At 36.8% G+C, this 26,459-nt stretch overlaps 1 protein-coding gene across 1 annotated transcript in view; it reads right to left on the reverse strand.

Annotated features, from left to right (window-relative positions):
• Positions 1-26,459, reverse strand: part of CHRM3 (cholinergic receptor muscarinic 3) — a 263,192-nt gene that overhangs the window by 161,018 nt on the left and 75,715 nt on the right. Inside the window, exon 2 of the mRNA XM_090135382.1 lies at positions 20,777-20,889. The gene's annotated coding sequence lies outside the window, so the exon portion shown is untranslated. The remainder of the gene's footprint in view (positions 1-20,776; positions 20,890-26,459) is intronic.

Raw genomic sequence — 26,459 nt, forward strand, 5'->3', positions numbered from 1 at the left:
AGACTTTCAGACTTCATGGAGGTATTTTCTCACGGCCACATCTCTATTACCACTCCAAATCTTAAACAAGATTTCTCCCTTCTGTCTCATACCCATATGTCTTCAACCTATGTAAACAAACAGATCCCCAAGAATCACTGTACAAAAAAAAAAAAAAAAAAAGCAGGCTTACAGCCATAGCTGAACAAGCACAAACTCCTGCTTAGCCTGCAGAAGTGTGAAGATGAGCAACAAAAATCAGTCCCCTTATGAATCTCCAAACTTTAATCACAAAATCAGGCTATTACAATTGTTTTCTACTTATGCTCATTGATGAGTGGATATAAAAGCAATGTGTTGTCCCTACTGTTTCAAAATAGTCACCTAAATCTCCCAAATGAAGGAAACAGTTCATGATGCAATTTGCTAGAGAGTAAAACAAATATCCTTCCTCAGACACTCAGAGATATGAGCATTCTTTGAGCTACCTTTCCAGAACATCAGAATGGACTCTGGCTACGAGCATGCACTTGGGTAGCCACACAGCACAGTAACCCGCTCCCACCTGGCCAGAAGCTCTACCTGGCAGCCACCAAGGTAAATTTGTTATCCTTCAGCCCCTTGGCCAGCCTCCAGGCCCCCACACACCACCTTTCCCTGGTCAGTCCCATCTTGCTCAGCCATCCTACAGCCAGAGAAAGGCCAGAGGTGCCCCTAATGATTCATCAAGAGCTTTCATAAGCACCGTCCCCTATGATCTGAAGGGGATGAGGCATGCACAGAGCAATGGAAGGGCTTAGCAGGATTTTAAAGCAAATTCAGAAAAGAGACAAAGGCAACACAAGCTAATTGAGTGGAAAGGCAAACTGCTTTCTGACACACTATTCTGTGGTTGCTGAGCTCCTTCAGAGAAAGCTCAGTGAAAAACATCTGAAGCCTGTCATTACACCCCATAAAAAGAAGGCAATTGACAGCCTTCCGAATCAGACTTTTGTAGAATTACTTGTATCCAATAAACACCAACTTACTTTTTATAAACAACATATCACTTAATGGTAATAGATATTAACTTTTCAAATCATAAACTTTCATATCATGTTTCAAATCATAAACATTCATACAACATGGAGAAGTTTGTTTCCTTATATCATGTAAAACTACTACTGTATTGTCCCTTGTCCTGAAATATCTTGTAAGATATTTTAAGGCATTACAGCAAGAATTTTAGAGTGTGGAATTTAATATAAACCATTTTCTCCAGAAAACATATATATTTTAGTACTATAGTGAACTAGACTGGTTTGTGTCACAGAGAAGTTTAGAGTATCAGCACCAACAAGACTCTTAGCAGACACATGACTAGCAAAGACAAAGCTATGCTCAGCATAGTCATATTTTAATGACAATCTTGAAAGGCACTACCTAGGGCAACTTAGGGCACTTGGCAAAGATTTTACTGTTCAGAATGCCCTTCATCTCCACTGTAATTAAAGAAGACAAAACTTTATCATTTCTCCTTTGAAAAAAAATGCTAACCTTGCTTTCTAGCAAAGTAGCAATGTACTCTACAGATTTTAATCAAAGCAACATTTGCTCTCAGAAGTGAGAGAAACCTGCTTGTTTAATCTACTATTTTGCTTTTGAAATCTTAAAGGAACATTTCTGTACTCTCATCTCTGAGGTCCCTGTTTTTCTGCTGGAAATGTGTCACCTTCATCTCACAGGCATCACATGGTTCTCCACAGGCATAAAGTGATGTGCCTGCTGGCCTCTTAGAGGTGCTGACACCAGAGGAGCCTGTTAGTGCCAGAGGGACCAAAAGGCTAAGCAGAGGCAACTCCATGACCCACAGAGCAGGGAGAGCACCATCCTTGGGGGAGTCTTCAAGACCTGAGTGACCAAGCTCAGAACACAGCCCTAATCCATGAAAGTTAGCCTGACTGAGCAGGAAACATAACCAGGAGTCTCCTGTGGTCCTTCTTACCATAAATGAGTCTTTGCTTCCCTTTTTTTTTTTTTTTCTGAAAAATTTAGGAGTTTAAGTGTAATAATATTAGTTCTTTCTATTTTCTGCATACTTCTGTGTCAACTCCTCTGCATGCTGAGTATTATTTTGTTGTCTGTTTAGTTTAAGAACGATTTAAATACTTTCAGAATAGTATACAGGAAGATGAACGTAGGAACATGCTTCTCTTATCTCTTAATTGTAGATTTTGGCAAGCACAGAATTCACATATGGCCATCAAGAAGCATATGTCCAATAAACACTTTTTTGAATCTTTGACCTATTTTAGATTTTGGACCATTTTTCTTCATCCTCTATTTCTGCTGGAGCAGTAAAATAAAAAGGATTTTTCACAGGATCACCAGACTTTATGTTTCCTGGCATTAATTAAAAATAATAATAATAATAATAAAAGAGTGGCAGAGAGAAGGGATTTGATCTTTACTAAAAAAAAAAAAAAAAGGAACAGAGATAAGGAAAGGCAAGTAATGGGTCTCAGTATTACAGCAGAGAAAAAGGTATGACTGGCAAATACAAAATGTTGCAGAAATTATACAAAGCACAAAAAATGATTTTGCAGTTGTTATTTCACTGCCTACAATATCTGAGGAAAAGAGAAAAAAATGTATGCTCTGTTTATTTTCATTCACCCAAAGCACTTTGCACTTAGCAGACGCCAGCATGTGTTTTGACTAGAAACACATAATTAAACAGGCTTGAAAATGAACAATGGCAATAGGTAGGAACTGAACAGGGCTGAGTCACTTCACGCCAGCTTGCATGAAATAGCATCACCCAGAAGGGCAATCCACAAGCTCCAGTATCCCTGGCAAGTTCACAAAACCAAAACATTTGACTGTATGGCAATTAGTTTGAGGACTGAGCTATAATCATGAAAGGGGGGAGGGGAAATGATCCATCTATATACAAACAAAAATGAGATGTGATTTTTATAATAAAGAAAACCTATTTCAATCACAATGAACTGCTACCATATTTTCATTATTATCTGTACCATTCTATTAGCACAGTCGAGACTGTAGGATATCAAAATTTATTTCAGTCTGGGCGGTGATATCCCCCAAAACTTAATGCTCAGCAGTGGCTTTAATATTTATGCAGACACAACATACGTAACAACCTCTGCTTTTCTGAAGTAAGCTCTTTCTGCTCAAGCAAATTAAACAGAGGGACTCAGGTACTTGAATGTCTTTATGCACCCAGAGATTTTTGTTTCTGAAAATGTGAGTCATTGCTGCATAGTTAGGGTACTGCAATAAACCTTCAAAGACAGAAATCTTAGTAGTTCAGATCTGTAACTTAAAGGGATCTTAGTGATATTTGCATAAAATCTGTTCTTATCCCATCTAGGCAAAGCCTTCCAATGCCATGAGTTGTATTTTACCGTTTTGCCTTTGCACAACATAAAGGAAGCATTTAGTCACATAGTTATGCTTCCCTATTTCTAAGCTTTACTTGCTCCTTGCACTCCATTTTTGTCCTAAACCCATAATTTCATCTTCTGTCACCAAGCCAAGTGATTCCTCAGAGGAACCTAGAGAACTACTTGCCTCTTTCAATGCATCACTAGTTCAATAAACACAAGTCTTGAACTTTGCTTTACTAGCATTTTAAATGTCTCCCCTACATGATTCCTGGGCATTGGAGCTATCTCGTTAAGTCTACTTAAATTTGGAACAAGCCAGTATAACCAGGCATAAGGGTGGATATACCTGCTGGAAATAAGCAGTTCAAAAAAATCCAGTATGATGTGTAACAGAGGCTTCTAGGGCCGCAAATTATTCCTAAAAACATCTTAAATTTTACTTTAAAAATGCCATTCTAAGCAGAGCTTTTTTTGTAGAGACTACTTTATACACAACTAAATAAAGAAAAGAACAAAAATAAAAACAGAACAAGTATGAGGCAGACAACTGAGCAAAAGAATCAGTATCTTGAGTTCAGTGATCAATAAACTCAGTTTAACATTACACTAATTAACATCACCCCTTTTGCTTTCCTTATCTCTTCTTATACAAAGAGTAAGCTAGTTTATCCAAGATCAGCTCACTAAAAAACAGTTTCGATTATCAAAAATCTCCTGAACAAGAAAAAAAAAGAATCACACAAATCGATATAATAGGATATACATAAAATCACGTTAAAGACTTTGCTACAAGATAATGCTTGCCAAAGTACATGTCTGAACTATATGCCACCTCACATCACCCCACACCTGTGTATATCCATACCCAGAAAGACATATAAATTGTTTTATTGATAAAGGCTCTGGAATACCTCTGTGGTCTAATGGGAATTAGAGACAGAATAGAGATCTCCTGCTGCTTTCTCCCAAACAATAATGGCAAAAATGCAGTCTGTGAGTAGATTAAGCCACAAATTGTATTTGTTCAATGTTAAAGGCATTCACAGTCCATCTAATGGGAAAGAAGGTTAATGCTGTCTGGAAGAGCATATGAAGAGAAGAGCAGTACTTAGCAGCAGGAGCTTGTCTGAGCACACTGATGAAACACCTAACTGACCAATTCTTTGCTGCAAAAGGCACCTCTCATTTGACAGTAGCTTCTGAAAGCAAGTAGCCACCATTGTTGTCCACCTCACACTTTTATTTGCCATGAGCAAGTGGGTGTCTTCTGAGGCTTCACAGTACCACGAGGCTTCCTATAGTACTCATTCTAGTTTACCCCAGGCTGGAGGCAGGTATATGTTCAGGCAGCAGCAGCCAGGGCTCTGTCCTGCACTGTGGTGAGTGCTCTGGCCTCTGTCCATCAGAGCACTTAGTGCACAGCTTGTTTTAAACACACCAGCAGTTCCACTGAAATTTGGAGAGTCGTGGTAGGGGAAGAGCCAGATTATACCCAGAAACCATGAAGCCATATTAAAAACAAGAGCAAAGTGCAATTTAAGGCATTAATACAATCACTTTGCTGGGTCGGGTAAATATATCCTTGCAGACATCTTGTTCTACAGCACATTAATAGTCAGGAAGATCTCATAGCCCAGTCATGGCTCAGGTATGCTACTAAATGGGTAAAGCATGAGAAAATGGAAAATTTAGGAATATCACCCATTGCCTCCAAAACTAAAAAAAGCAAGGCAGAAACTGAAATCTGAAGTACGCCCCCAGCTCCCGTCCAGCAGGCAGTGCTCTGCACCATGATGTGCACACCCTTAATGACATTGTGCAATCTTGCACTGCCTTTTAACAGCTCCACAGGTCTGGTAAATTTCTTTTCTCTTTGACACTGACATAAGCAATAGAACTGTATGAATTATTCCCTTGAAAATGCTATTAACATCTCAGCACTAAAATTACATTGTGTCAAGCTATAGACAAAAAAAAAAAAAGTTGTATTTGCAGGGTACAGAATATTTTTGTAGCATTTCTAGGACAGGATTAAGAAAAAAAAAATCAAGACCACTTTCACTTGTGTTCCTGAATATTAATTTATCCCTCACATGGGTAAAATGAAACTAGTATTATATCCTGTTGTTCAGATCAGATATTCCTAAATGTGAATTTACCATAATGTACCATTTTTATTTGAAACCAAAGCTCTTAAATTTCAACTATACAAATTTATGTCATCATTTTTTATATCTCTTGCTCAAATACATCTGAAACAATTCAAATATCTGTTACATGTTGTAATCTACACCTCAAGTGACAACCTCTGCATTGGTTTTCAGCCTAGAGGGATGAGATAATAAATAATCTCCTTTATTCAAGAAATATCTTGTAACACAAAATGCCAAAGCTCTGTAAAACAGCGCTAGCATATCTTAGCAAACTGTTGTACCAATGACATTTTAAAACTTCACAGTACAGAAACTTTAAGCTACCAGACCTGCAATAACATGATTCTCAATTCTGTAGAGCATGAAATTGTAACGCTTCCACCACTGTGGCTGAGAGAGCCTTGGCTTCTCTAATACCATAATGAAAAATAGATTAAAATTTAAAAAAGCAATTAAAAAATCATGAAAAATGAATTCGAAATTTTTGAATAAAAATTAATTATAAAAGCTAGTTTCAGTGAATGCTAACACATTCATTGAATGCAATATTTCCTTTTCCTGCTGTTCAAATCCACATTGCTTTACCAGGTCTAGTGACAAACAGTGACTGAGAACCCCGGCTCAGAGCTTGGCTTCCTTGAGGAAAGGACTGCACATCACCAGCTGCACAGAATTCATGGGCCTCCCCTTGAGGCTGGAAGTTCTGTGGCCAGAAGGATGGTGGCACTGGGATAAGGGAGAAAAGGCCAGGGACAGCTCAAGCTGGTCTCTGGGTCCATCACCTCTTGCACTCACCTTCACAGGGGAAGGAGAGGCCATGCAGTCTAGCAGCTGGCATAGGTCAGAAGGGACAGCCACAGCCCCTCAGGTCACGAGCTGCCTAAGAGGGATGAGCAGTCTCACTGGAGGTCAGGCTGTGAATGCAGTCTCCAGAGGTGAGAGAGAACAAGACAAAGCAGAGGGAGTTATGTATTTGTGCCCCACAGAGATGAAAGAAAAGCTAATGTGTAAATTAATGAATTGCCTCTGTGGATTGCATCCAACTGGCAGTCTCAAGCTATAGAGGAATTATCTTTTGCCATGGCTGCAGGAATGGTTAGAGTTCAGAAAGCTGATAATTCTTCAGTGGGAGAGCAGAGACTTCAGGTTAAAAAGGAGTCCTATGTGTTCTAAAGACTGAGAAAATCATTGGGGAGAGTATTTAAACACCAGGCACAGTCAGAAAGTAAAGAGAAGGGTTTCATCAGGCAGTGCTTTTGGCTTCAAGATGGAGAGCAAGTATAGCTGAGAAAGGGAGCTGCCTGTATGAGAACGGGAAAGCACAAGAAGGAGGGAAGATCTGCCAAATCCATGGAGGGCTTTAGCTGGATGCAAGAATATTTGAAAGCTGTAAGAAAAGCTGTAAGAAAGCTGTAAGAAAATAGGCTTGCTGTTTTTTAACACCTAGATCTATTCAGTTTTTGGTGCTAAGACTCTTGCAATGAACCTTTCAGGTGCTGAAGCACTCCTGGCCATCTCTGTCACTCTGGTGGTTGTAATGCACACTATTAGAAGGAGGATTTCAACATTTTCACAGTGCTGCAAGACCTCTACTTTCAACATCCCTTTTGCTGCCTAACTCTATCAGATATCATCGACATAACAGTTGTTGTTGTGAGAATGCTGAGCATTGATGGTCTTTAAGAGAACACAGATCAAGGTATGCTCTGCTCTGCTTCTCCCGATGCCAGCACTTGCTATATGAAACAGCAAGGAAGTTCTGTATTTGCTTGTTTTAAAGGGCATCCCACATGAATAAGTGAGGCTGTTCTTCAGAGCCTATCAGATTTAGCTGGGGGTGAATCAGCCCTATGATTTTGCTATGCCATCACGTCTTAATGCTGTGTGATAAACTACTGAACATCTTTCACGAAGAAACCTCTGCTTCTGTGGGCCACTGGTTTCATATGTATGAAACTAGCAAGGTGAGTTTCAGGTACTGGCCTGCTCAATAGCAAAGGGTCATAGCATCTACTAATATTAATTAAATTCATTATTTTAATTTCAAAGTTCCTGTAGTCTCCAATTACCCTAAGAATTTCCTTCTAATTCATAGACTATATTACACATAGTTTATAGCATAGTTTATATTGGTTTTGTGTAAAAATTATTCCTCCCTTCGTTAATGGTCTTCATTGTTGTATTTCATGGATTGTAGTGGCTAAAATCACCAACAAAAAAAAAGCAATGCCACCTCAGTTGAAGCCCAAAGTTTGAAAAGCAACTGGTGTCCGCAAAAAAGGCAATGAGCAGTTTTGAATCCATTAATAAATCCATCATCTATACATTTTAGAGTTTTTTTCACAAGCAAGAACAAACACCGTGGTAATTGAAAAGGGCCATACAAAAGCACACGTCCAAATAATGCATAGACCTCACGAGATCATCCCAGCTTATTTATGCTCTCCTATAGAACTAAGTATTGAAGGAGCTGCTCCACAGGTCCATGGGGAAAAGAAAATAAAGTACATTTCTATTTATATTGAAGTCCAGGGTAAACATGCTTTGGAGGTCAGTTTAGTCATTATTTCCCCAAATTACAAAATACAAATGAGAAACAAATCTGAGCTCAACCAGAAATTACTGTATGAGAACCTTATAAGGAGTATTTGAAGCATCTGTTCCACTGCTCTCATCAAAAATCTTGCCCCATTCCCACCAAATGTGGGCTCACAGTGAACAGAAGAGAGAGGGGTAGGAAGCATTATGTGCTGGCAAACCATAGGATGGGAGCTGCACCACAGAGGTACTAAGTCTGGACATCCTCTTTGTGCGGCACCTGCCAGTGCCTTGGAGACACAGCCCAGACATTGCCCTGCAGAAAGCCACATTACAAACCACACTTTCAAGGCATCACTTAACTCCTTTTGAAGGAGCCCTGCATTAAGCTACACAGTATTGCACAGATCAGCATCTGACTTCCTATCCCATTCTATGGTACAGCAGAACTTGCCACGGCTGTTTGCGATAAATTTTAGGCTGGCATATCTGAATCAGACAGCTGATCTGGACATCTGAAAAAAAAACATGGAAAGATATAGGAAAAATAATGAACCATGTCAGCATCATATGGCATGGTGAATTTCCAACTTCCTTTAGGGACAGGCATGTTACATTGCACCCTACCTTCCCCTACTCATCGCTGTCATTACTTCTGCAAGCAGTGCAAGAAGAGTTCATTTTCTGAAATAAAGGTTACATGCAAACCAACTATTAACTGACAAAGTCAGTCCAAAGCAATCTACTAACATTAATAACTGTCCTTCAGACATTTCAAAAATATCATTATCCTAGGTCATATTAGACATGGTTTGGAGACAAATTTGTAAGGAATGTATTTACCCAAATCTTACTAAAGCAAAACCTTTATATGTATACATGCATAGTTCAAAAATATGTCCACTTTCCACCCCATAGGTTGGAAGTTTGACACACTGACAGTTTCTCAACCACAAAAAAAAATTCCCAACTCACTCCTGTACCACTGTTACTGAGTCATCATTAGTGTACGTACATTTAACTTTGAAAAGTAAAGAAAATGATAAAATGTCCATGTATTGAGTTTTTTGCACTTCAAAGTGCAGCACTCAGTATTCACTGAGCCAGATTAAACAAGTAGCAAGTTAATCAGAGGAGTCTGCACATTTGAACAAGCAGACCACAGAATGGAGGTAAATAAATATGTATGAAGCAGTCAACTACTTTGACTATATTTCATGTGTGGTCCACAAAATGTGCCTGGAAAAGACATATGGAAAGAGAAAAAACAACAATAAATGGAGAGCTCAGATAGCTAATTAACACTGCTAATTCAACTCATAACCTAATGTACCACTTATTGTCATCTGCATTCAGCCAATGAGTAGATGACTACAGTTCACAAGAATTGCTAGTAAATAATTTTCATGTTGCCCTTTCCCTCATAAAGAAAACACCACCGTGACAGAAGATGCTTGATGCTTGACCTATTTTCTAAGGAAGATATTTCAGAAGGGAGCTTTCCTGTTCTGAGAGGCAAGTAGTCTTGGTCAGGAGAAACTTTCTAACTTCAAAACAAAAGATATTTTATTTCAAAGTAGATACACGCTTTTTTTTTTTTCCCTCATGCAGTGCTCATCTATGCTCAGCCCTCCATTATTCCATTATTATACTCATGGATTTGAGAGCATTACTCTGCCACAATCGAGGAATTTTGAGGCTCTTAATTCTTATGCTTAGCACAATTCCCCTCAAAGACTGGGTGGCACGTGGAAACCCACACTGCTACAGGCAGAGATGATGGGTTAGTCACGCTTGAAATACTACTCATTTGAAAGGGTGGAGGAAAGAAAGTGGTTTATTTTTATTTAGCTTGCAAAGCACCAAATTCCCCTTTGGGAAAACTAATGAATTTTACATGAATTTCTTGGAAAATAAGCATGAATTTAACTACTGAGGGAAAAAAAAGAATGTAAAACTTACCTTTTTGATCCTTGAAAATATTAAAGTGAGTTTGGGAAATGCAAAAAACCTACAGTTCTAACAAGCGTACTGGAATCTCAAAGACTCAGCTACAAAGAACTTGTGGGAGTGCATGCACAAAATACATATGGAAGACAGTGACATCTGCACTGTTCCGGAATCAGAATATGGGGCAGAAAGGAGAGGGAGAGCACCTTCAGCTTCAAGAATGAATCCTAGTGGCTCTGTGTGTTCATGAGAGGTTTGGCTAGTCCTGTGGTCACAAAAATTTCTAGACTTGGATGATTTTTCACCTCTCTTCATCAGGAAACTGAAACTTAAAGGATTAATGAAAGTATTTTAAAAAATACTATAGTTATACAGTCCATCAAGCTTGAGAAGTGTCCACTTGTCTCAGTAATTTAATGCAGACTGAGCACAGGCAGATTTTTAAATGCATTGCATCACACACCTTCAACACGATAAAGCATTCTGAGTGAGAGCATAACCAGACCATGACAAGCTTTTCCGCACATGAATACTGGTGCCTTTCTTGATTTACTCGGCTATATATGACATATTTAAGGAAAAGGAGAAGAGGGGCAGGGGGGAAGTAAAAGAGCTTAGCTTCAGTCCTTCAGGTAGTTAAGAGCTTATCAGTAATTGGACACCTTATAATCATCAATTCAATTCGAAGTACATATAACACTGAGAGCAAAAATAAAAGTCAAACATAATAAAAAATTCTGTCAACAACGATATGGCTGAGAAATGTGTTTTAAAAGCAGCTGTGCAAAATGGTTCACAAGCAAAGTTTATAGCTTTCTTTAAATTAACCAAATAGAGTAACTGTTAGCAGTCTCATGCTACTCAGTAAAGCAATGATAATATGACAGTGTTCATCCTCTGAAATAACCACGACTCTTCAAAAACAGCTGAATTATCCTGTATCTTATAAGAAGCTTGGTATTACAGGCAAGGTAGCAGCAGAGGATATGTGAAGCCCCTCCCACGTGTTGCATGAGAGTTGGAAGCTCTACCTATCTCTCATTGAGCCATCAGTTCCATGTTGCCAAAGTCTGGGAGGACCGAATACTGCCAAACAACATGGCATTCCATGTCCCTTTTAAACACAGAAATGAAATCACCCATTCCTAAAGCCTAGCCCTTTTAAAAATGGCGAAAGTTTCTTTATGCTTTGTCCTTTACATTCACCAGCTTAATTATTATGAAACACAATGGACAAGAAGTTCCTTAATCTTGAAAGAACTCTTTAAAAAAAATCAAAACATCTTGCTTATACAAAATTTTAATATATTCAAAAATAAATTGAAAAAAGATTGACAACACACTCTACGTATACTCTACATTTATAATAGAGTTGTCCTTCCTTATTGTGCCCATTAAAGAAAACTGGCAAACTTCTTATTAAAGAAATCCATTTTGAATTGTTTCTTCCCAGTTAGGCTCAAGTTCTTCTGGTTTCAAAGATTTGTACTAGAAGTTTAACAAATATGGTGACTTGGGCTTGAATTATTTCAAGTATGTACATTTTCAAAACAAAAGAAATCTAAGAGTATTCCTACTCCAGAGCTGACTCACATGCAGAATTAAATTACTTGCATTTTAAGACCTTGCTTGGAGTTAACACAAAGTAGAGTCACTGCAATTTAAATTACCTCCCAACTTCTTTTGGAAGAGCAATCCCTGGATAGTAACTATAGCTATTCTTTAGAGATTTTCTAGCATCAACACCTGCATTCATTTAATCTAAGCTTTTCAGACTTGACATCACCTGCTGCACACACTAATGCATTGCTCCAGGCTCTTGTTGGAAATGTTGTCTGATGCTTCAAGTCTCACAGGATTCAACACTTCACAGCAGATCTCTTACACTTCCTGTCTCTCTCCCCTGAGCATCATCACACCCACAAAACCTCTCTCAAAAGCCTTCAACAGCTCTCTGATAGCTGTTTTATAGACAGTCCAACTTTGTAATTTCATGATTTTCTTAAAAGAAAAAAGCTCTTCTCTACCACTCATGAAGTAAAGCCAAAATATTAACCGTCTTTCAGACAGCAAAATGCAGACCATGGGATACTTTAAACACATCTTAAAAGTTACTGCAGTGCTACCTGTTTCTAAAAGTAACCGTTTTTTTCCAGGCTTTTAAAGTGAATTTACCTTGAGGAGGCAACACAGCAGCTGTTTAGCTGTGCCAAACCACAGAACAGTTTAGAGGAAGAATTAAAGACCAGCAGACTATGCCACTGAAATGTACTAAGAAGGTTATTATGCAGGATGTAATACAAGTTGAAATCTGGTCAGGGTAACCCCAAATGGCACATTCTCTTTTATTAGTGTAAATGATTGAAATCTTTCTGTTATTTCTCACCCAGAAGGTTTTAGCTTTAATGTGTGGCATTGATAAATTAGCATTATTCAAGGAGGTCCTGCATAATGCAGAGTCAACTTATTAACTTCACTTGGCTGGCAATGAAACTCAGACTGTATTATGTCCTGAAGAAACCTATATATTCTCCAGTGGGAAATAATTTCTAAACCACTTAAATGTCCACATTGCCGTGCTGAAACATGACTATTAAACAGCCCGCTCATTTCACTTTGGAGGGGAAATGTCTAATTCATAGAAAACTATATGAATAAACATGTTAAATTGGTAGCACTGTCACCAAAGACAGTACACTTCGAAAATACTAGAAATAACAAGTATTTGGAGAAAAGCTACCATCATAGGTAACACTATAATGTGACACTACATTGAAGCACCATTTTTGCAGAATCATTGAATCATTAAGCTTGAAAAAGGCCACTAAAATAATCTAGTCCAACCACTGACCCATCACCACCATGCCAACTAAACCATGTCCCTCTGTGCAGTTCTTCCTGTGTAAGGTGTGCAAAAGACACTACTTGGAAGCAAAGATTATTATTAGTATAGATAGCATAGATAGCATAGTTAGCATGAAAGGCAATGAGCAGAACAAGCATGTCCAAACCAGAAAAATTAGTAATAAATAAGACTAAGATTTTCTAGAAAAGAAATGACAAAAGAGAAATTGTGTTGTACAAACTAATTAAGTGGACATTGTTGAAATACATTGGTCTTTTCCTGCAACAAACAACAAACAAACAAAAAGTAGAAAATGATTCAAAGAGTCTTGCTTCTTCAATTTTTTTTTCTCCCCCCCCCCCAGATAAACTCCAATTTCTAAGAAATTGAATATCCTGCTTACATATAAAAAGGGAGCAGGTAAAATACAACACTGAAGAGTATTATTGCTTTGAACGTCAAACCATCAAGGAAACAAAAGAACTGAAGAGCAACACTTATTTGGTTTAAGTGCCAGTATAATTGAAGACTTTTTTTTTTTAAATTGTGCTGCACAATAACAATAGTTAACTGTCTCTTCCTGCTAGAAAGGTCCTACCATTTGAGGGAGCCTTTGTGCACTTAAAATGCAGAATCACTTGTTCAAGTACAATTGCTCAATAGATTGTGCCTCTGCCTACAGCAGGGGGGTTGGAACTAGATGATCTTAAAGGTCCCTTCCAACCCAAACCATTCTATGGTTCTACACAATTGCGGTAGCTCCAACGAAATAAAGATAACTACAGGAAGTATAGAACTGAGCTCTTCATGTTTATCTTGGCTCATTTTTAATACAAAAAATAATATTGCATTCACAGTCAACTCCAGAGGATAATATAACCCCTCCTAAGATAACTATCTTAGATAATATCAGAGAAGAATTGCCTTCTGGATTTGCCTGTCTCTACATCAGATGAATCTTACTGTCATTGTAAAGATATCTATCACAGAGATGCACAATAATGGATTCAGAACAAAGAAAAAGCACACAATTTAAAAAATAGTGCAGGTTTTTTTTTTAAAGAAAAGACATTACTTGCCAAGTTTGCTCATCTTACAAAAGAAGATGCTGCTCACGTTTCCCCCAAGCAACTTTTTAAATCTGTTTCTATATTATTTAAGCTATGCTTCCCTTTTGTTTAAATATACGTAAACACATCTATATACGTTACACAAAAATGACAACAGTTAATGACATCCAGCAAATTAACATATAACAGCATATATTAATGTTTGAAATAATAAATATGTCTCACTAGCCAATAGTGCCAGTTATTTAAAACCAGTATCTTGGTGTACCTGAACTTGAAATTTGAAAAAAAAAAAAAAAGCCTGTACATGTAAAATTATAGCCCATAAGAGCTGCTACAAACCATTGTAAAATGCACTTAAAGCACAGAAAATGCAGTCAGAAGAGATGTTTATGTCAAGCTGTAGAAAACAGACAAGGTCCTTAGAAGTTTTGATGATTTCACACTTTACTTCAACTTCATTAATTTTCTGGCAAATAAGGGTATACAGTAACAATTTGGCATTACCACAGACCTGAAAAAAATCAAAAGAATCTACAAAAAGTAATTATTCTAGCAGAAAGTATGGATACTCTACTTTTAAAAATTGGCACTGATGTAGCTTTCTAGATGATATTATTCTCATCCTAAATTGCAAATGCAGCAGCATGCGAGCTACTAGGAAGAAAAATAACTCTATCCCAAATGAAACTAGGACAAACAGTTTGGTCTTCATGAGATATTTCTATTCATGCTAACAGATTGCTAATACCTGGAAGCTTTTATTGACAAGCATTTTAGAAAAAGCCGAATTTATGAATAAATTCTCAGATTTAATACAGATATCATCTAAAAGCAATTGATGCAGAATTGAACTGAAGATGCCTACTATAACAGCATGAATTAAACTCATGAATCTCATTCCTCCCCTTCTCTGGCACTTCATTAGTCCTTTCAAAACCCTAGATATTTTTCCATTATTTGAGAAATGTAAATTGCTTTTGAGAAACTGTGTCTTCACAAGTGTTGTTTCTTCTTTTCTACCATTGCTAATGCTGGCTAAAAACTATAATCATAGCGAGAAGAAATATAGGTATTTGATCAGTGGGAAGTCCAAGAGCAGCAGTGATTCTTACCCATTTTTAAATTGTGCTTTGCAAAGCCATTTTTTGAATGTGCATCAAAATTATTATCATCATCAATGCTTGTACAGAGTGAGAGCCCATGACCTTGGTGTTTGGTTCTGTTTAAGGTTTAATTCTGCCACAGGTCCTTCAAATAGTTTTCTGCTACTGAGGAAATTACAGAATAATATTAGTATATTATAAATAATAATAAATAATACTGGAAAAAAAAAGTGAAAAACAAATCTGTATCTCTTCACAATGGCAATTCAGAGTAGTCTATGTTATTCAGCAATTTCATCAGTCATTTCATCACTCCTAATATCTAATCTATATCTAAATCCAATTAGTTAGATGACTGGAAAAATGTTTTCAGTCAAGCTTTTTAATGTTTTTTTCCTCCCCTTCATTAGCAAGGGATGGCTTTCCTCTCCCACAGTTGAGACCACATAGCCTTGAACATCTCAATGTTCACTTGTTTATTTCAGAATTGTGTTCATCTAAAAATCTAGTTCCAACATATGTATTTATGTAACATAAACCTCCAAAAGAATAACAGAAAGGAACTTTGTCTGATAATTACATAAGAACAAAGAAAAAAAATATCATCATTCAGTCCTTTTAGTACTCTTAGTAGTAAACCTTTTTCTTCTCCCTTGACTCACAAGAAGAGAGAGTACTTTTCTCCCTGTTGAAACCTTTGTGTGAGAAACTCTGTGAGTTACCAAACTCAAGCCTCTCAGGGATGTAGGAAGTACCATCTGTCTCCAGTGCAATGTAAATGCCCACCAGACTGCATAGATTCCCAGAAGACTGATATTTAGGTTTTGTCAGGAAGAAACATGGTTCATTTTCTAGGTAAATTTTTGGGTGGTTAATTCCAGGAAAATTTAAGGTCCTAAATTTTCATAGCAAAAATAGTCCCAAGGTATAATCCCTAGATACACAATATTTAATACTCCCTAGGTATTTAAACTGCCATAGTGAAATTAATTACACTGAAAACCAGACTGCTGTGTGGTTTAGAAGTATAAGCGTGCAGAAGAAGTAATGCCACACACAATTACATTGTATGTCCCCTCCTGCCAGCTCAGTTACCCTGAGAAATGGCAACACAAGCACTGGGCAGCAGACTCACCTTAAACTTCAAGACCGAAGTAAACAAAACTTGGTGGTGAATGATCAAAATATATTGACTACTAGGGTCTGTTATCATGTGAAAGCACTTCCCAAAAACTTGACTGTCACCACTAATCAAGAGAAACCCAAAAGATATGGTGAGGACATAATGACTGACATCTCCTGCCTTGCAAGCTAGCACACAAATGATGCTACTCAGATCAGTATAGAATTTAAACACAACAGCAGCACTACCATACATACTCTTCTCACTCTTTGTTTGTTGTTTTTTTTGTGTTTTTTTTTTTTAATGCAAAAAGCCCACAGAAGTTATGTGGCAGAGTTTGTGAACTCAGAAGAAAATCATGCACGAATGCAAACTGACAGCAAATGAAAATCTTTCACTGTTTCCATTCAGATAAAGCAATTTCTTGCAGCAGTTCATTTAAAACCAAATCTTATGCTCATGTTACAAGGACACAAGCTGTGTCTTAAAGAAATAAAAAAATAAAATGATGCACTGATCTGTTATGATATAAAATTATTAGTTAAGATTCCCTACTAACAGCAAATCCGTAACAGAGTGCAAACCAACAGCAATACTTCCTGCGTTATTGAGCTTTGCCTTAACCAATAACTGACTTTGAGGAGAGTTTCTCCATAGTTTTTGAAGCTTCTGTGGCAAAAGTTATCCAAGAGTCTTGACACATGGTAGACACAGTATTTGCTTGATAATGAAGTACAGAAGGAAAGGAAAAGTGTGAAGGAGAATTCTAACTGTATTTGAATGTTCAGACACAGCATAAAAACCTGGTTCAAATTCACCTGGACCAGAAATTTTCAAGACAAATGCTGACACTTAGTCACTTGTTTCTGTTTATTTGCTGCAGGCATCACAGAGCAGACTGTGTCTCAGCAGGGTTGTGATTACTTCCATAAATAATGCATGCTTCATTTTGATTCATTTAGCGTACCCTTTATGCCATTTACTCTGCCATCCAGAGGAAGCCCATGATGTGTTCAGAAAGCCCAGCTACCAGTTAGCATAGCAGAAAGGATAGATCCAGATTCAGTATAGGCATCTATGTGAGAACAAGTGGAGTGACACCCTAACGAAAATCAATCTATTAAACAATGAATGTTCACAATAAGAAAGCAATGGAAATAACAAAAAAAGGATTGGTCTTCATACTTACTGACCATGATTCACAACTGAAATAGAACACCTTACTTCAGTTACAACACTGAACTGCAGTGAGCCATTACCAGAGAGGCTGAAATTAGAGTTTAGCAGCATAAACATCCAACACCCAATTGCTCCATTACTTAGTATTGGTCTAAGGAGTTTCTGAATGTGATTTTTTGATAGAGGTTGTTTTGAGCTAAGAAGGGCATCTGAAATTGAGATCCAGGGCTTGACCTTCTCCATGTTTTTTGGTGATATTTTGGTGTGTGGGTTTTCTGGGTTTTTGTTTCTTTGCTTGCTTTTAAAGTCTGATTATATAACTCTAACACCACTGAGCAATTGTTGATGTTATCCCTAGAAGTTGTTTTCTACACTGTGTAACACTCCAAAATATATCTTGTAAGTACTCAGACTTTGGGATACCTAGTGCAGTTCTTTAATTGAGCTTTCTAAGCTTTTTTTTCAGTGTGCCTTCCAAATAATGAGATCATGTACTTAAAATTCTTCAGTTATTCTTATAACTTAACATATGGTCTCACCCACTTATCTTGTTTGTAGATGTTCTGACCTTTAATGTTTTATATATCCTCATTTTAATTATCATAAATGTCTCCTAAACAGCAGCTAGCATCTGCTCTTTACAGCTTTTTTTTTTCTTTGTCATTCTGTGTTGACTTTACATATTCATAATCTAAAAAAAAAAAAGCCTTTAAATATTAAAACACTATATGAAGTTTTAGATTTTGTTTGATTTTGTCTGTTTTTAATCTTAGTGGAGCTGTCTGTACTTTTCATTCCCAAAGACATGCCAAAATTGCTATCAGTTGGTTTAAATCAAAATGAAGATACAATGTGTGCTCTAACTGTAAATTTTACATTTCCAGTATTCCTTGTAAGACATTCCAACTCCCTTTCATGTAACTTCCTGTGTTTTAGCACACCTCTAAAAGGCTGACACCATCAGCTCAACACATCTTTCTGTAGTAGGTTTCCCTGGTCTAACTAAAGGAGTACGAGAGTTGGAAGCAAACTGGAACTACTGTTACTATGATTATAAGTTTCTATTTTACAGATTCTGTATGTCTATTCCTATTTTGAATCTTCCTACTTCTGTAGGGTTTGAGTTCAACAAATAAGGCCCATCTAGTCTCAAGATAACATTCCTGCTGCAGTAGTAGGAAAATATCCTCCAGAATTTGTATAGTGTAGTAACATTCAGTCTACTTCCTTATGTCCACGTTAAATTAAATCCAGTGAAAGAGAAGCCTTGAGCTAAGTTTCTGGGTTATTGAGAATCTTTATCTAGTGCTGAGAGGACATGATAGTGAGGGGGAGACAAACATGCCCTTCTCACACCTTTCCTCTTTGCTTGAAGAGTACAACTGATGATCAGACTGCCAAAGCAAGAAGTTTTTTCTTGTGTGGGTTTTTTGTGTTCTTTGTTTTGGTTTGGTTTTGGTTTTGGTTTGTTTTAATCATACGCACAACGTACAATGACATTTCCTAAACAAGAATTTAAAATATGACTTTTTTTTTAGTTTGGTCACGAAGGAAACACTATAGACTGTATTCTGTTCTCACGTGGGTGGACACAGAATAATTTCAGTAAAATGTGGTGCAGCAGATCTTTGTAATAGGAGACAAAATCCTGCAGTGTTAACACATACAGAGTAGACACCCTTTTCTCTGTTTAAAGAGGTTAGTTCTTCCACCAGACCTGTCACAAAGCCCTTATTTCACCATGAATCAGTGCACATTCAGGATGCAAAAACAGGCTCAGAAATGCATGGCACACTGCTGATAAGGAAGAGGAGAAAAGAAAAGGTCAAGTCTTTGAAGCAAATCAGCTAATTCTGCAAATAAAAAGCCTGGTTAGGGAACAATGCAGGACTCAATGAATACCCGGGGAACTGCCTCACAGAATCAACAGGTACTAGATAAAACCATCAAACAGTATCACATTTTTCCAATAATTTGCCAGTGGAAACAAGTGAGGTGATGTTTTCTTTGCTATTTATCTGGTTCTCTGGTATCAAATCTGTCTGGTTTAGGCATGTCATTTGAAATTTAAAGCCAGGTTGACACTGGTAAGAGAGGTAGATGAAAGGTGTCCTCCAAAGGATGAAAAAGGCATGCTATACCTCTGGCCATTTCGCTGTGTAAATAACTTACTTCCACCAAAAATAACAGTAATGAATTTTGCTGGCAAATATCCCTATCCATTTATACAGGATATTTAAACATGTCTTTCCATTATCAAGTGCAAACACATCTCTGGAAACTGAACTGCTTCTGTGTCACTTCATTACAGTACTTAAGCACATCATAAGAATGGCTTTGACTAATTCCATTGTTTTGTCTTTTCTATTCTCACAGCTTTCATCTTGATATATATATTTTTTTCTACTGTTGCATATTTCTAAGGACTCTGAAATCTAGAACAGGAGTGGAAAATAAAAAATACTTTTCATGCTGGCTTGTCAGACCTTTTCTTCCAACTTGTACTCGAAACTTACACATAAGGTAACAAACTTTTACATATAGTTTTTAGCAGTAGCTAATCATCTATTTCAGAAAATTTGGTATCAATCACAAATAAACTTTGCTGCAAGAGCCAGGTTAAAATCCTTTAAAAAAGGAGAAGGACAAGACAGTGAGAATTTTAACCTCAAATGATTGACTTAATATTTGGGCAGGATTCTGGGCTGCTATTTCTGGTGTATTAAAGAACAGTCAGTGAAACACTGTGATATCCAAATTTGGTTTGTCAGTGTTAAATTTTCATTTAGCCAAATGAACAGCTTGAGCTTTGGGTCACATTATTGCATGTCTGGACACTGCGGAAAGCATAAATGGAAGTTTTCTTATACGGTGCAAAGCCTTGTTTTTAACATTATTAACACTACTCATGCATACTACAAGCAGAATAATTGTAGGCATAAAGTATAGACAGCGCAAAGATAAAACTGAAAACTCCTCTAAATATTTTCTCCAACATATTTTTCCTATGTTTTTAATTGTATTTCTAACACAGTTGCTTTTTTTTCCCTCTTAAATACATAAAATACATTGTGATATGTCTGATACAGAAAAAAAAAAAGCATTTGGCTTGAATCTAATTTGACCTAAAATATTAAACACTGAGATAAAAATGCTTCCAATCTGAAAGGAGAAATACCAATTCAAGGTGTGTATAAAGATATTTGCATAGCTCCAAAGTCATCTAAAGAGAGAGGCAATTTTTGCAAGTTTATTTTTTAAAAATCCTTGAACAGCTTAAGAACTGTTTTCTATGCATAAGGTAAATTAACAATGCTAGGCTAATCCAAGTGAAAACAGTGTGAGTACCATCCAATGCAGTTTATTGTAAGATTTTAGTTCCTTCTCAGAAGTAAATAAAAAAGGTATTTATTGACTATGCAATACAGGAACAAAACTCACCATGAACAAGGAAGAGGAGATGTATATATCATGTTTCAGATGACTGTAGATCATCCGGCTTGTAGCTGGATATACCACACACCGCTGAAAGATTTTGCCATAACGATCAAGATCTAAAAAAAGACAAAAACACAAAAGATAATCTGACAAAGAAATAATAAAAACTAAGAATTCCTCATTTGAAACACAATTTTAACTTTCATTGCTCTTTAAAACATACTATTAAGGGAAGTTAGAAAAAGCCTGTTTCATACTATCATCATCTAGCAAGAATTTATAATAGCTGTAATGTGTTTTGTTTAGTTACTTCATCTGCGGTACTTTTGAAGGTTTTGCAGCTTTCAGACTCTTCAAGATTCAGAGTCTTTATTCAGTTTTGTTTTGTTATAATCATTTTATGTACTTTTTCTCAAATTTTACCAAGGCTAACTACTATATAAAAAGATAATACTGAATCATTCTTTCATGCCACCTCCATACTCCTAGGAAATGCTGAAACAGAATATTTGACAAATTTGAGAAGATACATTTTTGCTCAGAGTGAAAAGGGATAGTAGAGGTCTACATTTTGAAGAATCTCATTTTGGCATTTTTTAGTTTTCATTATTTTCTCGCAGAAGAATCTTTATTTCAAATTTGAAGTTAAAATAAAGTTAACTAAAGTTGACTAAAGTTGACTAAAGTGAACATGTTATCAGAACACAGTGGCTGGCCTTTCACAAATCACTTTGAAACCATGGGAGTCCCAAATATGTTTTTAATCAGACATAAAACTTCAGAAGTTTGTTTCAGGTGAGGTTTTACACTTTCCATGGAACTGTATAGATCTTAAATGTTATCAAATTGATTTTCTTTTCACATTTAAAGAGAAAAGCTTAACTTAAATGAATATAATTTTCTGACTATTTTCCGGAAATTGTTTGCAACCACATCTTACATCTTTTGTCCCTTACGTGTAAATTCTGTTGATTCAAGAAACTGCATGAGCCTTCCAAATACTTAATCCTCTGTCCTGCCTTTCTTCTCAAAAAATCTGTTATAAAGACTGAATTAAGGACTCACCCAAGTCATATACAAATTAAAATTGGATGAGTAGAAAATGTCATCACACAATTTTTCTACAACCAAATATTCTTATCTAGAATTACTGAACAAGGGAAATCATTTTTTAACTGACAGAAACATGAGAATATTTTATCACCGTGGAGACTTCTGTGAAATTTAAAACAAACATGCTTAGAAAAAACATTCCAGTCAATAACAACCATTTTTAATATGTGTGTTCTTCTAAATACATACTTTCCTATGCTCATTTTCTAATTCTCTTTCAAAGGATAAAGCTACATATTTTCAAACATGGTTGGACTTTGTGCAAATGCTCAGCAACTTAAAGCAGATCCTACACCAGACTCCTTACTGTTCCTGCTTCTTGCATCCCTGCTGTCTTTTCAGCACAGGAGAACAGGAGTTGGGGAATACTTTATCTTTCAAGTCAGGTCTTTCTCCTCCAGTCAATCACGCCTTGGCTACAGACCCAGCAGTGCTGGCGTTAGGGACAGAGCAGCACAGGATTAGGCAGGCACATAGGAAAGTCAGACATCTTAACCTGACTTTGCGGCTATTGATATGCACTCAAAATATGCCCTTGTTTTGAGAAGTATTTCATCTGCAGAGACAGCATCTCAGTGCTTGCTGTAGTATTTTTAATGCAGTATTAAAAATTTTCAGCTTTATTATAACATGCCAATGAATTATGCAATACAAATTTATAAAATTTACAGCTAATTAGGGTAATTACATTCAAATAAAATGTGAAAAAAAAAGTTAAAAAATTGATACGGTCATTTGGGATCTTGTAAAAGATCTTTTTGCATATAGAGTCTTCAAGAACCAATAGTTTTAGAATATTCTTTTCTCATAAGATGTTTAGATAAAGACATCTACTTACATTATTTAATGACTTGCTTTTTACCATTTCTAACTCTGAATTTAAGAAGAAGCACCAGCCTGGCTTTGCCAAGACAAAGAAATAGACAATCATGTCATTAGACTTTCCCCTCCAGGGTAACATCTCTTGAACAGGATTAGAATTCAGTTAATTATAAAATCAAAACAAACAAAACATTTTTAAAAATGTGGAGAATTTTTCATTCTCTATTCTCTCCCTTAAAATATAAGAAATTCATACTATGACTCCAAAAGATTTGTTGTCATTTTTCTTTTCAGTGTATATCAGCACATACTCTGCTTTCCACCACAGCAGCACTTTCCCCAGAATTTTCACAAAATTCATCTAATGCTTCTTTGCAATGTGAGAAGTTGTAGGACACAAAAAGCAGGTGATGAGTACAATGAACACTTTACCTGGCCAGGTAAACTTTATTTTCTGAATAACTCTACTTTCTCTAATTACACCACTGCAAAATAGTGGGAAACTCACATTTTGGCCTGTGGTATTTTGAATGCCGTATCTTAAGAAATAAAAATGAACTTTGCAAGGATGAATGCTGTTGTGTTTTTTTTGTTTTTGTTTGGTTGTGCTGTTGTGGGTTGTTTTTGGTTGTTTTTTTTTTTTTGGTTGGTTGGTTTGGTTTTTTACACACAAGAACAAATAAGACAATATTCCCAACAGAGGCTTTTTCTAAGTGTTTTTGAAAGTTATTAAACTCTCAATTTCTCTCCTGCAGCAGCCTGAATTATTTTACAACAATAATATTTTAAGTGTTTTTAAAAAAAGGGAACAAAGACCAAAATATCCAAAATACTAACAGCTAGAAATCTGCTCATAGCAGCTAGTCTTGGTCTGTTGCCAGCATGCAAGTGGCATAGTGGGATGGTGAGAGGCTATTCCTTCCCTGCTAAATGCAAACACATAGCTGGAGGTGCACACACAGCCAGGTGGAAGACCATGAACCTTGCACATCAGCATCACAAAGGGACAGTGCAACCAGCCCCAGGATAGGAACACGGACTAATACAGTGGCACAGTGGGCAGCACACACTGAGCACACAGGTTTTAAGGTCAGAGAAGCAAGAAAGAACACGGTCTCCAATGATGAGATAAGTTTGGGTTCACTTAGAAACAAATTTAGACCATGCCTATGCCTCATTGCCATCTCCACAAAAGCACTTCTAAAAAAGGGCATTTTTTTCAATATCTTAAGTAACTACATAAGCATCCAGATGGAACATGAATTAGCAATTGATTCCTCTAACTGGAAAAGTTGTTTTCATGGATATGACAATAATTGACAGAAGTAGTTTGCAGACATCATTCTCTATCAAACTCTGTCCTGTCATTCCAATAAGGGTAAGTTTTTTTCTAACAAGCATCCCACACTGAAAACTAGTCAGAAGCCACGGCTATTTCGAATGTATTTCACAGCATGTGAAAGGTGATTCTTGGAAAGCTAATTGCAAATGCTCAGCTGACACTGAGAATGTTCCTGAATCTCTCATGTTCCCTCCAATCAGACTCTGCAGGCCTGCTCCCTTGCTCCTCGCCTACACATGCAGTGACAGCCTCGGGATCAAAGCATGCAGCCCTCCAAAATATATATTTGCTTGTTACATTGATCAATTTTCACTCATCAGAATGTATGACAGAGGAGATCATTTTACATGCCTGCAACACTGATTCTGAGCATAGTTCTTTCTTTTTCAAAATCAAACCACAGCCACTACCTGGAAGTGTTAAGAAAAAAAAATGCAAAACCCCAAAGGTCTCGCCACCTCTACATGGTGCTAACCAGGACCCACCATGTAAACGTGTGTAATAAACACATGTAAACAAATGCTAAGGAACTTTTATGACAAACGCTCGATGTTCAGCTCGTTTTAAATCAGTGACGGTGTTCAAATTGATTGCTATGTATACAGTTTTCCTTATCTGCATGAAAATCTCTTGTTAGGTTTCGTTACGCCAAGATTTGCGTTGATGGCAGGCTAAATGCCAACTGATTATGATAACACGCTGAAGAATAACAATATATTAATTGTGTACAGCAGGAAGAGAAACTGGATGCATCTGTCCCCTTATAATGAACTAAACTGGATCATATCCAGATGACTGAACATTTTGGCCCCTGGCAACTTTTGTAACTGTTGTTTTAATCAATCTTTGGTTTATGTTATGAATATGCAATATTTTAGAACTGTGGAGTTGCCTATTATTTCTTGAAACTATCAAGTTTGTTTTAACAGTGAGACCTTATAACCACAATGGCTAATGAGTACTGATAAAGTGCTTTTTAGTCCTTATACACATGCTATTAGTTACTGACCTATTTTCAAAGTGTAACCAATCAAGCTCAATCCAAAAAAAAATCTGCTCCTCAGAGGCCAAAGAATATGACTTTCCATTAAAATGCTATTTTCCAAAAAGAATAAATGTCCAAAAAGTAAATGTAATTAAGCTGTACTAGGAGCTCAGTTAATTAAAAGTACATCTGGCAGCATGCTTTGTTCAAAAAAAAAAAAAAAATCTCAATTTTCACAAAGATTTGGCTGATATTAGCTTTTCAAACACTGGATTTTCAATTCAGACTCAGAAGAAAAGGGCCAAACACCTGTGATCTCTGGACAGCGAGCAATGCTTATAGTAGAGAAAATTAAACTGTGGAACAGAAGTTACATTTCCTTTGTACATCCTTTATTGCTTTTTACACAGTGATCCCCTACTATACTACAACCTCATTCAGTGATAGCAATGAATTTAAGACTTAAATGCTGATACATATAACAATTACATAATATTTTCTTTTATTTCAAAATAAGAATGACTGCATGAACAGCGTCAGTTTGGCTTGAAGTTGAGGTAGGAAGGTAGATAGAGGTCATTAGCAGTATCTTATTTCTGCCAAGTATTTATTAGAAGTATTAAGATGAACAATTTGCTCTTAATTTCCTCTATCTTAAATTCAAACCATGGTTTGCATCTGCATTTAGGCTATTTATTTGTCATCAGCATGAAGGCTCAATGCTGAGCTAACATTTGTCTGCATGGCTTTTAAGCTCTTTGTTGAAAAACTACCTGTTTTCCTGCTGTAAAAGCACAGAATAGCAGAGTGAACACGTCAGTTCATTTAGGCAGATGCTTAACATCACCTCTTACATGGGGGTGGATGAGAATAAATCATGCATTTATCATCTAAGCATCATTTTGAAATGCTGTGCAATTTTTTAAGTCTTTCCTCCTAAATCAACGCATGAACTTCCCTTGTCACTCACTCTTTTTCATTAGCAGAGCATCAGGCAAAGAAATAGGGCTAATGTATTTCCTGTGAGGGAGCTCTGTTCTGAGCAAATATGTAATGCAAATGTGACATTCGTTCTTCAGTGCTGCCATGAACATTTCTTTCTGTGACCTACAGGTGCTGCAAGGCTGATTTTCACAGCAGTATTCAGTCTCCAACTGAGTCCCTGCCAAAGGAGGTCAGGAACAACTGTGCTCTGTACCTGTCAACTGCCTATTTCTTTTTTTCTTTTCCCCTCTTTCTCTCCTAAATGAAAAGTTTCAGACCTATTTTCCACCTTGCAGAAAATGGTTATGTTGGGCACCCCTCCCCTCTGAATATTCTTAATGCATCAATGGCAAAAAGGAGATGCCACCTGCCAAGGACTCTGCTTCTCAACACAGTAAAATTCTGTAAACAGCCACTGATACTGCAAATCGAATAGTTAT

The sequence above is a fragment of the Phasianus colchicus genome, chromosome 2 (genome assembly GCF_987193195.1).
Source record: "Phasianus colchicus chromosome 2, bPhaCol1.hap1.1, whole genome shotgun sequence".
NCBI lineage: Eukaryota > Metazoa > Chordata > Aves > Galliformes > Phasianidae > Phasianus > Phasianus colchicus.